This window comes from Monodelphis domestica, chromosome 6 (assembly GCF_027887165.1).
Source record: "Monodelphis domestica isolate mMonDom1 chromosome 6, mMonDom1.pri, whole genome shotgun sequence".
Taxonomy (NCBI): domain Eukaryota; kingdom Metazoa; phylum Chordata; class Mammalia; order Didelphimorphia; family Didelphidae; genus Monodelphis; species Monodelphis domestica.
In genome coordinates this window covers 222,292,326-222,308,594 of record NC_077232.1, presented here as the reverse complement: position 1 = coordinate 222,308,594, position 16,269 = coordinate 222,292,326, and positions in this window count along the sequence as shown.

The following is a 16,269-nucleotide window of genomic DNA, read 5'->3' as shown; positions in this document are numbered from 1 at the left end:
TTGGTCATTTCTTATGGATCAAGAATATTCTATTATAATCATAATATATCCTTTATAATCATAATATAATTATTCCATTATAATCATATCCCACAACTTGTTCAGCCAGTTCCTCTTGATGTATGTCCCCTCAGTTTCCAGCTCTTTGCTACCACAAAAATAGCTGCTATAAATATTTTTGTCTTTAATCCCTTTGAGATACAAACCAAGTAGCTATTTTGCTGGGTCAAGGGGTTTGCACAGTTTGATGTTCCTTTAAGCATGGTTCCATATCACACTCCACAATTGTGGTGTCAGTTTATAGTTTGACCAATGGTATATGATTGTCCCAATTTTTCCACATCCCCTCCAACATTTATAATTTTTCTTTTGTGTAATATTATCAAGTCTAATAGATAAGAAGTGGTACACTTCATATTTGCTTCAATTTGCATTTATCTAATTATAATTTAAAGCATTTTTAGTAACTAAAGAAAAATTTAATCTCTTTATCTGGGAAATGCCTAGCCACCTCTTTGGACCACTTATCATTTGAATAATGCTTTATATTCTTAGAAATTTAAATCAGTTCTCTTTAAAAAGAATTTTGAGAAATGAAGCCTTTGTTAAGGACTCTTGCTATAAAATTATTTTCCCCAATGTGTTGTTTCCCTTCTTAGCTTTCTTGGTTGCATTGATTTTACTTGTGCAAAACCTTTTTAATTTAATGTAATCACAATTACATTACACAATTACATTACGATACAAAAATATACATTTTTACATCTTATAATGTTCTTAATATCTTGTTGGTACACAAATTCTTCTCTTACCTAAAGATTTGACAGTTAAACTATTCCATTGTCCTCTAATTTGTTTTTGTTCACATTCTTTATTTCTAAATTTTGTAGCTAGTTTGATTTTTCCTTGCTTTATGGCATGAAATGTTAGTCTATGCCTAGTTTCTGCCCTACTATTTTCTGTTTTTCCCAGCAGTTTTTGTTAAATCGTGAGTTCTTCTTTCGAAAGCCTGAAACTTTGAATATGACAATCTATAAACTACTATGGTAACTAACTATTGAAGATTGAGTGCCTAATCAGTTTTGTTGATCAACTCCTATTTCTTAGCCTTTGACTGTTGTTTTTATTTAAATCCTTATCTTCCCTCTTACAATCAATACCATATATTGATTCCAAGGCAGAAGAGTGGTAAGGGTTAGGCAATGGGATTAATGGACTTGCTCAGGGTCACACAGCCAGGAAGTTGCTGAGGTCATATTTAAATCTAGGACTTCCCATCTACAGGCCTGGTTCTCAATTCCCTGAGCCACCTAATTGCCCCCTAAGCCATTGACTATTTTGCTGGATATTTTATAATACATTTTGAAATTCAGTACAACTAAAGCTTTTTATTATTTTTTTATTAATTCCCTTTGTATTCTTGGCCTTTTTCTTTCAGATGAATTTTATTTTTGAGGGGTTCAATAAAATAATATTTGGCTAGTTGATTGGAACTTACCTTTTTTGATTAAGTCCATGGCTCTCATATATAACCTAAAGTGTCCCTAGTTTGGGAGTACCAAAGAGCAGTTCTAATATGAATTTTTCCCTAAGTGTAGCTATCTCTTGGGTGGACTCAAGATGTTTGCTTAGAGGCACCAAAACTTTAGACTTCTGGAGACCCTTCCACACCAATAAAAAGCTCAGTACTTCTAGGGGACTGAAAATCAATTCTAACAACAGGACAGAACTAGGGAACCCTCCTGCTGGTCTCAACTTAAAAGGTATCCCCCCGCCAAAAAGCCTGAATTCCAGAACACTCAGGTTTAAGGGGAAGAAAGAAGGAAGGTCCTGGACCCCTCCCCCACCTACAGTGCTGAGCATCCAGCACTGGCTGGAATCTCTGGGAGGACAAGGGCTCTGATCCAGAGGGAGTACCTTGCTGGCACAGCTTTGCCAGGCTCAGGGCATTGATCACAGGTGGCCAGGAGGCAGCTGGAGGATAAGTGTAGAGCAAGAAGCCTAGAAGCAGAGGAGACACTCTATCTTAACCCCCACACCCCCTTCTCCAGGTTGTGGCCTCAGGGTATATCCAGCTTCGCAGATCAACTCTGCCCTGGCTCAATCTTATCAACAGGGCAGATAAGAAGCCTTCAGAGGTCAGGGAATCTCAGGCTCCAACACCCCTCCCCAACAGACTACTCTGAGATTCTTTCTGACTAAGCTCCAAGGGCACCTGCAAACACTACAGACTACAACCTTGATAACAGGGTGGAATCCCAGCTCCTTTACAGCTTCTGCTGCCAGCTGGGGAAGATCAGACCTCAGAGCTCATCAATACCATCAACCTAACCAGAATAATCAGCAGATCAGAGAAGAAGCCCCTTCATGATGGAAAATCCCAAACCCACAGATCCAACACATAATCAAAGGAGCAAGATTACAGGTAATTACAGGGAGGAAAGAAGGGAAAATATGAGTAAACAGAAAAAGAAAAAAAATTAAAATTGACAGCTTCTGTCCTGGCAATGAAAAAAGAGCAAAGAGAACAGAAGAGGTCCAAATACCAAGCAAAAATAAAGAAACACCAACAAATTGAAAATAAGCTTTGGAAGAACTCAAAATACAATTCAAGAAACAATTAAGAGAGGCTGAAGACAGCTTGGAAAAGAACTTAAAAAGCAGGATAAGCCATCTGGAAACAGAGGCACTTGAACTAAAAAGAGAAAATAGTGTCTTGAAAGCCAAAATTAACCAGCTTGAAAATGAGGCAAAGAAGATGAAAGATTAGAAAGAGAAGGATGACCAAAAAGCCAGGGATAAAATTCAGTCTTTAAATATCAGAATCCAACAGTAGAAGCAAATGACTTCCCAAGGCACCAATAATCTATAAAACAAAACCAAAAGAATGAAAAAAAATTGAGGAAAATATGAAACATCTCATTCACAAAATGACAGACCTTGAAAACAGAGTCAGAAGAGATAATTTAAGAACTATTTTACTAAAGGGAGAGCATGACAAAAGGAAAAGCCTGGGTATCATCCTACAGGAAATTATCCAAGAAAACAAGGGATAAGTGGAGATTGAAAGAATCCACAGATCACCTCCTGTATTTAATTCTGAATTGACAATGTCCAGGAATGTTATAGCCAAATTCAAGAACTACCACACCTAGGAAAAAAATATTACAAGCTGCTAAGATGTCATTCAGATATCATGGGATCACAGGTAGAATAACACAGGATCTGGCTGCATCTATACTGAAGGAACAAAAGGAATGGAATATTCTGGGAAGCAAGGGAACTGGGTCTACAACCAAGAATCAACTAACCAGCAAAACTGACTATATTCTTGCAGGGGAAAGTATGTTCATATAATAAAATAGAAGACTTCCAAGCATTCATAAAGAAAAGACTGGACATAAACAGAAAATTTGATGCCCAAAAAGAGAACTATAAAGAATCACCAAAAGGTAATTAAGAAAGAGAAAATAAAGCACTTTTTAAAGGGACCCAATAAGTTCAAATTATTTGTACTCCTTTAAGAAATTATGATACTGGTAAGATCTCAGCTTTGGGGACAAAAATTCACTCTTTGACAAAACCTGCTGGGAAAATTGGAAGATAGTATGGGAGAGATTAGGTTTAGATCAACATCTCACACCCTACACCAAGATAAACTCAAAATGGGTGAATGACTTGAATATAAAGAAGGAAACTATAAGTAAATTAGGTGAACATAGAATAGTATACTTCTCTGATCTATGGGAAAGGAAAGATTTAAGATCAAGCAAGAGTTTGAAAAAATTACAAAATGTAAAATTAATAATTTTGATTACATTAAACTAAAAAGGTTTTGTACAAACAAAACCAATGTAACCAAAATTAGAAGGGAAGCAAAAAATTGGGAAAAAATATTCATAACAAAAACCTCTGACAAAAGTGTAATTACTCAAATTTATAAAGAGTTAAATCAATTGTACAAAATAAATCAATCCATTCCCCAATTAATATATGGGAAGGGATATGAATAGATAATTTTCAGATAAAGAAATCAATTATTTGTATGCTATTAATGTGCTAAATATGTTATTTATTATTATTATTAAATGTGTACAATAAATGTGCTAAAATGTGCTATTAATAAGCACAAGAAAAAGTGTTCTAAATCTCTTCTAATCAGAGAATGCAAATCAAAAGAGCTCTGAGGTACCACTTCATACCTAATATATCGGCTATCATAACAGCAAAGGAAAGTAATGAATGCTGGAGGGGATGTGGCAAAATTGGAACATTAATGCATTGGTGGTGGAGTTGTGAATGGATTCAACCATTCTGGAGGGCAATTTGGATATATACCCAAAGGGTGCTAAAAAACTGTCTGTCCTTTGATCCAGCCATAGCACTGCAGAGTGAAAGGAGCAGAACTAGGAGAACATTATAACCAGAGACTGATCCATTGTTGTACAGTAGAATGTAATGGACTTCTCTATTAGTAGCAATGCAATGATCCAGAAAAATTCAGAGGGATTTATGAGAAAGAACACTATCCACATTCAGAGAAAAAACTGTGGGAGTAGAAACACAGAAGAAAAATAACTGCTTGGTCACATGGGTTGATGGGGATATGATTGGGGATGTAGGCTTTAAATGATAACCCTAGTATACACTCCAATAATATGGAAATAGGTTTCGATAAAGGACACATATAAAACCCAGTGGAATTGTGTCAGTTATGGGAGGAGGTGGGGACAAGAGGAGAGAAAGAACATGATTCTTATAATCAAGAAAATTATTCTAAATTGTCTAATTCAATAAAATAACAAAAATAAGTGTAGCTGTCTCTATAGTTACCATACCTAGATGTGTATTAAAATCTCCCCTTGTGTTGATAAAAATAGTTGTAATTGAAGCACTTACTAATCTGTCTGAGTCTTGATTGTTACCTCCTTTAAATCTCAATGCTACTGCAATGGCTTCCAACAGGAAATGATGGGAGATGAGCCATCATAGTTTTTGTTAAAATGCCTGATCTAATGGCAGACCATATAGTCTTACCTCTCCCATAGTTCTCACCAAGGTCTACTTTGTTCATCCAAACTCCTAGGCAGTTTGACTTCTTGATCACTATAACATAATCTGTTTCAGGAAACTAAGCTAACATACAGGAAAAATTTAACAAATTATGAGGTAAGCACAAGAAGTATTTATTACTTGTCTGTTAGGAAATGTAAAAACACAGCAGCAACAGCAACAACCAACCTCATTCTCAAAGAGCTTACATTAGAGGAAAAACAATGCGTACAATGAAAAGTAATGGCAAGATATATTGAAAATAAAAATTAGTATTTATTAGGGATTGGAGGGTTGGACATAAGAACTAGTGAAATAAGGAAAAGCTTCTTGGAGGCCTTAAATTTGAGTCTGGAAGAGAAATAATAGTTTTAAGAAATAGAAGTGATTCTAGGCATGGGAGAAAATTTGCATAATATCATTGGAGTCAGACGTTAGTATATCATATGCACGGAAGACCAAATAGATGAATTTGACTGCAATGCAGAGTGCTTGGGCCAAGAAGGGGAGTTGGGGTATAGTGCAATTGCTTGGAAATATAATTTATTCCTGCTGAAGGGAGGAACTTAAATTTTATTTCAGAGGTAATAGGGAACCACTGATGTTTTCAAGTAATTAGAATACATGTTCAAACCTGTATTTTAGGAATAACAATAGGATGATAGACTGTGTGGAAGGTGCATAGAAAATAAATGTAGGGAGACCAGTTAGGAGGTTATAGCGATGGTCAAGAAGAGAGATGATGAAGGCCTGAATTAGTGTGAGAGCCTATGATAATAGAGAAAAGTGGTATATATATGGAAGATATCATATAGGTTAAAATTGATTCAAGAAGTAGAAAAGGTGAGACTTGGCAAATGACTGAAGAGATGAGATCAAGAAGAGAAAGGAAAGAGGAAATCAATGAAGGGAAAAATATGTTTTTATTAGTAGCACTTATTTTGTGCTAGCCACTTTGCTAAGTGCTTTATAAATATGATTTCTTTTGGTATTACCATAATATAGCATTTATATAGCACTTTAAAGTTATCAAAGCAAAGTACAGGTTATCTTATTTGATCCTTATGAATCAGGGACTATTATTATTCCCATTTTACAAATAAAAAAAAATAAGACTAAGAGAATCTAAAGGACTTGCCCAGTATTTCAAGCTAGATTTGAATTTAAGTTTTCCTAACCTCAACTCCCACAGTCTGTGAAAATGAGATTAACTCCAACCTACTTATTCTTTAGATTTTTAGCCACCAGGAATGTAGACACCCCCACTTATGGATTTGGTGTGGAAGGGGGAAGGTCTAAGATATGTTAATAGGTGACAAATCAGAAATAACTGACATCCCTCTGGGCAGTCCAAAGCCAAGTTTAAGCCACCAATGGTACACAAAAAAGGCAGAAGGAAGGCACAGGAAGTGACACAAAGAACTGCCTTTAAATTTGGTGGCCACTTCCTGTGAGGGGGTCTTTGCCTTTGAACTTGGACTTGGAGGAGCTTGGGTTTGATATCTCAGACTGCTTCCCTTTGGACTGACATGTGGTGAATGAAAAGGCTGACTCCCTTTCCTTGGCTTTTCTGGAGCCACTAGCCTCTGGAGAGGCCCCTCATTTAATTAATCCTCTGGCTCCCCCCTTGCTAAGGCCTCTGAATCTCTGCCTGGTTCAGACCAGGCTGGGAGCAGCTCTCTCACTCTCTTTCTCTCAGTCTCACTCTTGCTTTCACTCTCCTTACTTTTTTCCTCTCTCTTTGTAAAGAAACTACCATAAAAGCTATTTTGACTTGAGTAACTCATTGGAACTTAATAATTAAATTCCTGTCAACCAGACTCTCAAATATTAAGTCCAACCATAATTTTTACCCCTTACAAGTATTATCTACTTAACTGCTTCTAAGGATGCCTCTTTCTCTGAAACTGTAGCCAAAAGTTACATGGACAGTATAGGTATATTGGCAGAGAAGGCAATGAGACTAAATATGGAAGGTCACATCACATGATCTTAATCTCAATGGAAAGTTAAGATCATCTCCTAAGGGTTCAGAGTGGTATAAAGTAAAGAATGGATTATAATTCTTTTTCTTTAAGTGGAATCATTCAGATCTATGTAGAAGAAAGGCAGGCATATTTCCTGATTTCCAAGACAATGATTCTCAACCTAATTTTGACTCTAGATACTATTTTTGCTTGAAAATGTAACATTCCACCTATTAAGATTGCTACAAGTACATTTTAAAGTTTTAAGCATATTATAAATAAGCTTCACCATTTATTTTGAAGTTTTGGTAATATTCCTCTCAGCCAGTTGTTTATAAACTGAGATATCACATTTACACACAAATGCACACAAATAGTTAATGGTTGTTATAGAAACTTACTGAAGAGTTTTAATTAGTAAATTAAAAGATAAATATAAGGATTAAATACCTTTAACAGTAGATTTTGTTATTTAAATGGCAAACACAAGCATTTATAGTTTGGTAAAAACATAAACTTGAATTTGAAGTTCAGTTAGGCTTTAAATTCTGGTGATGCTACTTTCTACCTAAATGAACTTGGAAGAGTCACTGTGAGCTTCAATTTCATCATCTTAAAAAGAGACCTATAATAGATCAAATCTAAAATTCCATTCATTACCAGAACCTATGATCCCCATGGTTTAATAGTTCAAAATAGCTCTTAATGGATCAATCAGCAAGCAAGCAAGCATTGATTAAATGACGACTATTTACCATGAACTTTATTAGGCATTTGGAATATAAAGGCAAAAATCAAACAGTCCTCTTTCCCTTCTTGTCTAATGAGAAATCTCCAAATAGAGCTATATCTACATCTCCATACCTAAACACTAAAAGACTCTAGATCCTGCACAAGCACTGGAGGTAACAATGAAAATCGTATTTAAGATAGACTTTATTACACTCTGCAGAAAAGAAAAAAGCCAACATAAAATACAATATGAGTTGATGTTAGGCAATGAACTGTAGATACAATTCTTCTCCTTTTCCAATATGTCTCTTCTTAAACCCAGATCCCTATGCACTCTCCCAGATTCATACAAATGTTTTAATTTTTTGGAAGGAACAAACTTTTAAAAATTATTGTTATTATTATTTTAAAACTCTTATCATCCATCTTAGAATCAATACTGTGTATTGGTTCTAAGGCAAAAGTGTGGTAAGGGCTAGTCAATGGTAGTCAAGTGACTTGCCCAGGATCACACAGCTGGGAAGTGTCTGAAGCCAAACTTGAGCCCAGGGCCTCTATGGGCCCGACTCTCAATCCACTGAGTCACCCAGTTGCCCCTGGAAGGAACAAACTTTAAGGTACTGAAGAGACAACACAAATTTCTCTTTCATGCCAAATATGCATATAGGCCTTTAGTATTATCTTATTGCTCTAAGGGCTTTATAAGAGAATTGATGTTTCTCTTTTAGAACATCCCTACTCTTCCATATGTCCTATTGATGTAACATCAATGCATTCAAATAAATGTCCATCACCCTGTACTTTTATCAAAATAATGAGGAAACAGGAGAACACTATGCACAGAGACAGATACTCTTGAATATAATAGACTTCTCTACTAATAGCAATGCAATGAACCTGATAAATTTGGAGGTATTTATGAGAAATAACACTATCCTCATTCAGAGAAAGAACTGTGGGAGCAGAAACAAGGAAGAAAACTGCTTGATCACAAGGCTCAATGGGGATATGATTGGGGATATAAACTCTAAATGATCACCCTAGTGCAAATATTAATAATATGGAAATACATCTGGATCAATGGCACACATAAAACTCAGTGAAATTGCTTATTGACTACAGGAGGGGGGTGGGAAGAGGGGAGGGAAAGAACATGAATCATGTAACCATGGGAAAATAGTCTAATTTAATTAATTAAATAAATAAACTTATTTTTAAAAATGAGGGAACTTCCTTAACCATTTCCCTACTCAAGAATCCAAGGCTACCTTCTCCCTAGAACCTAAATCACTCTTGAAAGTAAATTGGAAATTAATATTCTTTATAGCAATCAGGTACCCAGTAGTTGATAACTAGTATTCTAAAAATAGGTGGATTGACAAAAAGTGATGTAGAGTAGCAGAAAGAGTGCCTGATTTGTAGTTAGGAGAGATCCATGCTTGATTCCAGCCTATAGAACTTCCTAGTTGTTTTGACCAGTTTTTGAGCGACATTGTTTTTCATCAAATAGGCAAACATTACCAAAGGTTGTGTGTTATGGCAGATGGAGATTAAGTGTTGGAGTTCAGGGAACTTGTAATATTTATTGGGAAAGGAAATGGGAGGATTGGAAAAATGGGGATAAAGTGAAGTTTGTATGGAGGTATGGAGGATTGAGGGGAGAGATGCCCACTGCTGAGAGGAAATAGCAGGGGTTCGATAAGGACTGTTTGTCCTGTAATGACTGAACTGAAGTTCAGCTCCCTCTGTGTCCAGAAAGATAGTCCACTTATCTGACTGTGAATTCAAATAATATAAAGTTTAATAATCAGTTGGGATTGGAGTTTTTCCTCAGCTTCAGAGTTGAGGCCAGGCCCAGAGGCTGGTGTAGGGATTCTTCCACTCCCGTCTGCTCTATATCAGTCCTGCTTTGTCTAATTCAGAATCTTAGCAGTAGATAGAAAGCAAACAAGAATAGGTCTAACTTTCAGAAGTGATTGGGCCTGAATCTTCTGACTGAATCAAGAAGAGGCAGCACACCACACCAGACTGGGCTAAACAAGCTCCTCTCTCCTCCAACACCAGGAAGCAAGAAGAACCCCTGCAGGAAGGAAGTGCTAGTCACAAGACCCAACTGCCAATCCCAGTTGCCCCTTCCCCCACCAACTGTTAGTTTTGTTTCCTTTCTACAAACTTGAATGGAAAATAACTGCCTCTGACACTGTTGGACACTCTGACACCTTGGACAACTCACTGAGGCTCTCAGGACCTCAAAGAAAATCCCTAAGACTATACATTGCAGAGTTGTTGCCAATCTGAATTAGTAAAAGGAGCTTCTTCGCTGGAACTCCCTATGGCAATGAAATCACAGGTTCAGACACTTTCCCTTCTAAATATTACCTACTCCACATGGGTTTTGTGAGAATCAGTGAGATGATTTATGTAAAATGCTTTGTAAATTATAAAGCATGATATTTTTAATCTATTATAATTACCTACTCAGTGAACATGGGTCAGAAAACACATAACCAAAGACGCCCTTTTAATAGGCAATGAATCAATCAGTTTGTAAATTTGTTAGGGATTTGTTTTGTACTAAGCTAAGAACTAGGCAATAGGGATAGTATGAAGAATGAAACAATCCCCTACTCACAAGGAACTTACATTTCATGAGGAGACTGCTAGTACGTATAAATGTACATGACGTAAAAATATGAAGTTAATAGATACAAATATCTAAATATATAAAAAGAAATTTAAGTATAAAGTAGCCTGGGAAGGAGGGCATTAGCAGTTGGGTGAATAAGGAAAGGTATTTTGTAGAAGATATTGCCTGAGCTGCATGATATAGGAAAAGAGGGACTTAATTAGGCAAAATTAAGGAGGAAGAGGATTCCATGCATGCGTATTGGACAGTGAAAAGACAAGTTAATAAGAGATGAAGAGCTGTGTATGAGGAACAAGAAAAAAAGGTGACTTTAATTGGTTGAAGGATTGATGACAGAGGAGTAACATCTGAAAGTTGATAGTTTGAGGCCAGCTTGTATAAGGTTTTAAAAGTGAGAGGCATTTATATTTTATTCCAGAGGCATTTTTTCTTCACTTAAAGAAAATTATTTATTTATTTATTAAATTATTTATTATTTCTTCACTTAAAGAAAATTACTTTGGAAATAGCATATAGGATAGATTGGAGTGGGGAGAAAATTAAGATGAGGCCCACACCCCCAGATGGGAGGGTCTGGAAACTGGAAGAATTATTGTAGCTGTTTTATTTTCATTGAGTTTGGAAAGATTCTTATATAGTACAATTTTTCTTTTTGTATAGGTAGCTGAACTAGTTTTTGTTCAATTGGCCCTAGAGATTTTAGAATAACATTATTAGCTAAAGGTCTGGGTAATTTTAATAGGATTGGAGGCCAAATACTAGAAGATAGTCAAGAGTTCAGGACAAGATCGCTTGCAACTCTGCCCATGGAAGATATATTTAGAATGCCCTTTAGATGCCACCATCTCTTTTAGTAACTATGAAGTGGTATAATGTGGTCTGCTCTACTTTCTGCTCATTGCTTCTAGATTTATTAAGTCACAAGATTATAATGTTCTATGCTATATATTAATTACTAGATTATAAACTCTTTGAAGGCAAAAACTTGCTTGCAATCATCTTCAAATAGCTTATAACCCTTAGAACCTGATGCAGCAATGAAGTCGCACATCAGTCCTCAATCATGGTGTGAGAGTGCTCTTAAGGTCTCATAATTATGCTTGAAGAGTATAAGAAAGAGATGGTCCTATTAAGGTGCAAAGATTTTCTAGAACAGTCTGGGGTTTTTTTTATCTCTTGTTCTGGGACCTAAACATAGAGGGTGTTGCAAAACAGATTGGCAAGTAGATGATGCATTTTTGGGTTGAAACCTCTTGAATGAAATGACCTACTAACATGTAGAAAGTATCAAAGTCTGTACTACTGGGGAAAATACACACACCAAGGGCATCTAAGATCTATAAAGTATTAAAGTAACAAGTATTAAAAAATATTTCCCCGAAAATAACTGTTCATTTTAGTTGTATCATCTCCTAGGCCTTTGAGACCTGGTGATGGTTGGTAAAGACTTTTCATCAGCAACAGTTCTGAGCATTTTGAAAATTGCAAAGTGTTTTATAGGATCATCCATTTAGAGGTAGAAGAGACCTCAGAGGCCATTTGTTTTCAACACCCTCACTTTCCACGTAAAGAAACTTGGATCTAAGTGAGTGCAAGAAATGGTATTTGAACCCGGGCCCTCTGCAAAGCCAAATGCTTTTCCTTGACAAAATCTATATTGAAGTTACAACTTTGTCAGTGCCAGGAATAATCAGGAGCCAAACTTTAACTTTCAGGTTCAATATTTCCTCCCCAACAACAAAGGTATAAATGGACTATTTTTGGATGAAATAATTTTTTTTAAGTGACTCAAAATGGAATATTCTTATTGAGTCATTTGGTTTTGTGGCAAATGTTTAAAGATTCGATTAAAAATAAAGTATGTCCTTGAAGCCTGTTTCTGCCAGATTGGGAGTATCAAACAACCAAGTCTTACTTTAGAGAATTTTAATTAGATCACAGCTTAAAATAAGACATAAAACTTATGAGGATTCGAATGATGTAAGTTGAACTAAAAATAAATTATTTTAAACTTAATGGCTATGAATAAATTTTTAGAAATGTCAACTAAAAGAAGGCAGAGTCAACTCCTTCATGCAACTAGCAAATGGGTTTTCAGCTAACTTTGGGCCACTAATCTTACTATAAAAACATTGATCAGCCTCTCAAGAATTCTGAAGTTGTAATAAAGTTCAAGGAAACTTACAGTTCTGATTTGGACAATTAGTCTTCTACTATATTAATAGAGGTAGTATGTATTAGCTAATTATTTGACAGGCATATCCCAAAAAATTTTATTTTAGCAATAAAGATGACATGAAAACACTTGATATTAGGAATATCTAGCTAGCTTATGGTGGAATTGCTCCAGATATTTCTTCAAAGTTAATGGATTTTACAATGAACCTAAGACTTCATTGGGCATATACATTCTAATATTTGACATCAGATGAGAAGTTTAAATTTATATAATTTTTGTTAATTTTATTCTATTCCCAGAGTAGCTCAGTATGTTTATTAATACAGTTGTTATTGTATTATTATTGTTACTATTTGTCTATGCATAGATCCCTACAATCTCAAATAGATAATATGTGGATATTCACTTATTAGACTGGATTGGCCACTCCAGTCTGCCTTTGCACTGGCATAAATTCTCAGAAAAGGACTAATCAAATCTCTTGGGATTTTAGAGGTAAGCGTCTTGGAAGGAATTACACTTCTCCTACTTAGGGTTTTAGTTTTAAGCCCCAACTAGTACACTTCCACTTATGCAACTAACCATGTACAATAATGACAAATTTAACCTATATGTATAATATAAAATTATAATGAATGCATATGTATAGATTTAAAATAATATATCTTAATTTAAATATAACTTATAATTGAAAATAGCACTTAGATTTTTGATACATCCTATATGTAATCTTTTATTTAACAATAAGGCAGAAGAAAAATAATATCAAGTGTATTATATGTTAAAGGAAATCCACAAAAAAATCAGTATATTGCAATCTACATATGAACATGAACCATAGTATCTTACCAATGTACTCAGTACCTAGTAGGCATAGTGGATATACACTTATAAAAGCCTACCAAGGAAATATAAATGGAAGAAAATCTATGCGCTTGGTTTCACTCATAATCTATACTCAAGTCTTTTGTGTCATTGGTTTATTCAGGAATAAACTTGTACCCAGTGCCACTTCTTTGTTAAATGCATGTCTGCTGATCCTCACTGCTCTTTGTCTAGGAAAATCCTCCTAGGCAAAGAACATCAAAATGCATCATTTAGACCAACTTACTTATCATTCTTCTCTAAAACTTCATAATCCTTAGAAATGTTTTAAAAGATTCCTTCTCTGGGAGTATAATTTTATCTCATGTGAATCAACAGAATTAGATAATTATGAGATTGAATAAATCTTGGGAGGTTCTCCATTTTCTTGCTTCCTGCCACAGAAAGAGAGCAGATATCTCTACAGTTAAAGTCAGAAGAATGAGTAGTTTATTTATATACCCGTCAGATAATCTCTCAACTCTTCTCATCCTAACTTAACTGATTAATGATATGGTGACCTCTCTTGATGCTTCTTGGGGATCTACATCATTATTTTTCAAAGGACAAAATGGCACTTTCTCCTCAGCAACTCCATCTCTCCCAAAAATCTATTTTTAAAAAGCTTCATTTTTGTTATAAAGTTATAAATATTAAAAGGGTCTTCTTTTTCTCCTCATATCAGATTCTTCTAAACTCTTATCTCTTGAAAGATCAAAATTCCCTCTTGTTTCTCCAGGTAATTTTTATTTATTATTGTTATCCCATCATTTTTTATAGCACCTTGACCAACGCCATTCCCTAAACTTCATTTGAATTGTATTTTTAAGTCCCCAGAGGGTGGATGACTATACCATTTCATTGTTCTAGATAGAACACCTTGAAGAGCTGAGTATCTAGTACTACTCTACCTGAACCCTCCATTTGATGTGCTCCCTATAAATAGACCCAAGTAGTTTTTAGCAAAGACATTTACAAAGGTGGTATAATTTTTTTAAAAAGGTGTTACAACAATATCCCCAATCACCTGGGACATACCATCAAGCAAGTACACATAAATGTATGGAAAGTGGGTGCTCATAATTAGAGGATCGTAGCAATGAGATATATGGAGAGAATTGGTATGTGGCGAAGAGAAAACTTACAACTCCTGGTCTTTTGTAACTTGGCTAAGTTCATATCCAACATTATTCCTCATGTTAGGGATCTTCCTCTTGAAGCTTTTTCTATCTCTGAGTATCTAACACTGCATCCTTCTTTTCTCAGTGGGTCACTATGCTGGATGTGTCTCCTAATAGACTAGTGTCTGTTACCCAAGTTAGATGTAGTATCTTTTCCTGGTCCAGACTTTCTGTTGATCTGATAAATAATAAAGGGAACAGAGAAAGATCTCTTTCCTCTAAGAATGATGCACTCCCAGCTATCATTATATATTTCCTGATTGATATAATCTGCCTTTGTCCACTGGATAAAATGCTTTTGCTGCTCTTCAGTTGCTTTAGTCATGTAGGACACATTGCCCCATTTGGAGTTATCTTAGCAAAGATACTGGAATGGTTTGCCATGTTTTTCTCCAGTTCATTTTACAGATGAGGAAACTGAAGCAGAATTAAGTAACTTGCCCAGGGTCACACAGCTAGTATTTGAGGCCATATTTGAACTCAGGATGATGAATCTTCCTGATTCTAGGGAGTCTATCCACTGTACCACCTTATTGCCTTTAAAACACTCTAATCCTCTCAAATTAATTAATCACTGATTTTTCTGAGTTGTAGAAAAATTCCTTTCATTTTTTTTTTATATAGGACTGATTGATTGATTCAATTGGGGTAGCTGGTATTGTTGTGATTAAATTAATTCATGTGAAGGAGGAACCATGACCCTTATATTACCTTGAAGGTCTTCTAGTTTTCAAGGACTATATAATTAGTAATTAAATTTAATTGGATTAACTGGCAAAGGATGAAATTAGGAGAACCAGGAGAACAGTCATAAAATATGAAAATGTTGGAAAACAATTCTGAAATCCATAAGTACTCCGATCAATGCAATGGCCATTTCTGATTCTAGAGGAATGGTGGTGAAACATGCTATTCGCCTCCTGATAGAGTGATTGATTCAGAATGCAGAAGAAGCCAAACATTTCAGTACATGGTCAATGACAGAAATAGTTTTGCTTAATTGTGCAGATTTTTTTTTTTAGTAAATCTGTTCTTTTTCAATGAGAGGGAGTCTTGAAAGGGAGAGAAAATAGATTTTTGTTAAAAAACAAAATTTAATTTGAAAAAGAATTATCTCTGGTAAAGTAGAGAGGCATTCTGCTCATCTTTTTCTATTTTCTGTTATGAGAGAAAATGTGAGCTTTGCATAACTATTTGGTTATGTTCAAAAGGACAAACATCACATATTATATTTAGGTTCCCACATGAACTCTTTTGCTCTCCAAGTTTGCTTGAAGCAAGAGCCTCAGTTTTCCACTATTCTTGTTGGCTGGAGTGGTGGGGTGTTGTTTATATCTTTTTAACTCTCTAGGGCTTCAGCACCAGGGAGGATACAAAGGAAAACTGTATATATTTACTGTAGTTTTCTAAGGTTTCCTCAAGGAGATGAGGCTAGTTTTCCTAAATACTTCTGATTGTCAGTTAATAGCTTCCCATCAAATCCCTAGTAGAAACATGAAGCTTGGCTTAACTGATATGCAAAGAGACCCCTAACCAAATCCAATTTTCCACTATTCTGCTGCTCTTTTTGTCATCAGAATTATTTCACTCTATGAAAGTCAATCTCTTTATCTAAAAAAGAGAATAAAGCCCATCATCCTCACCCTA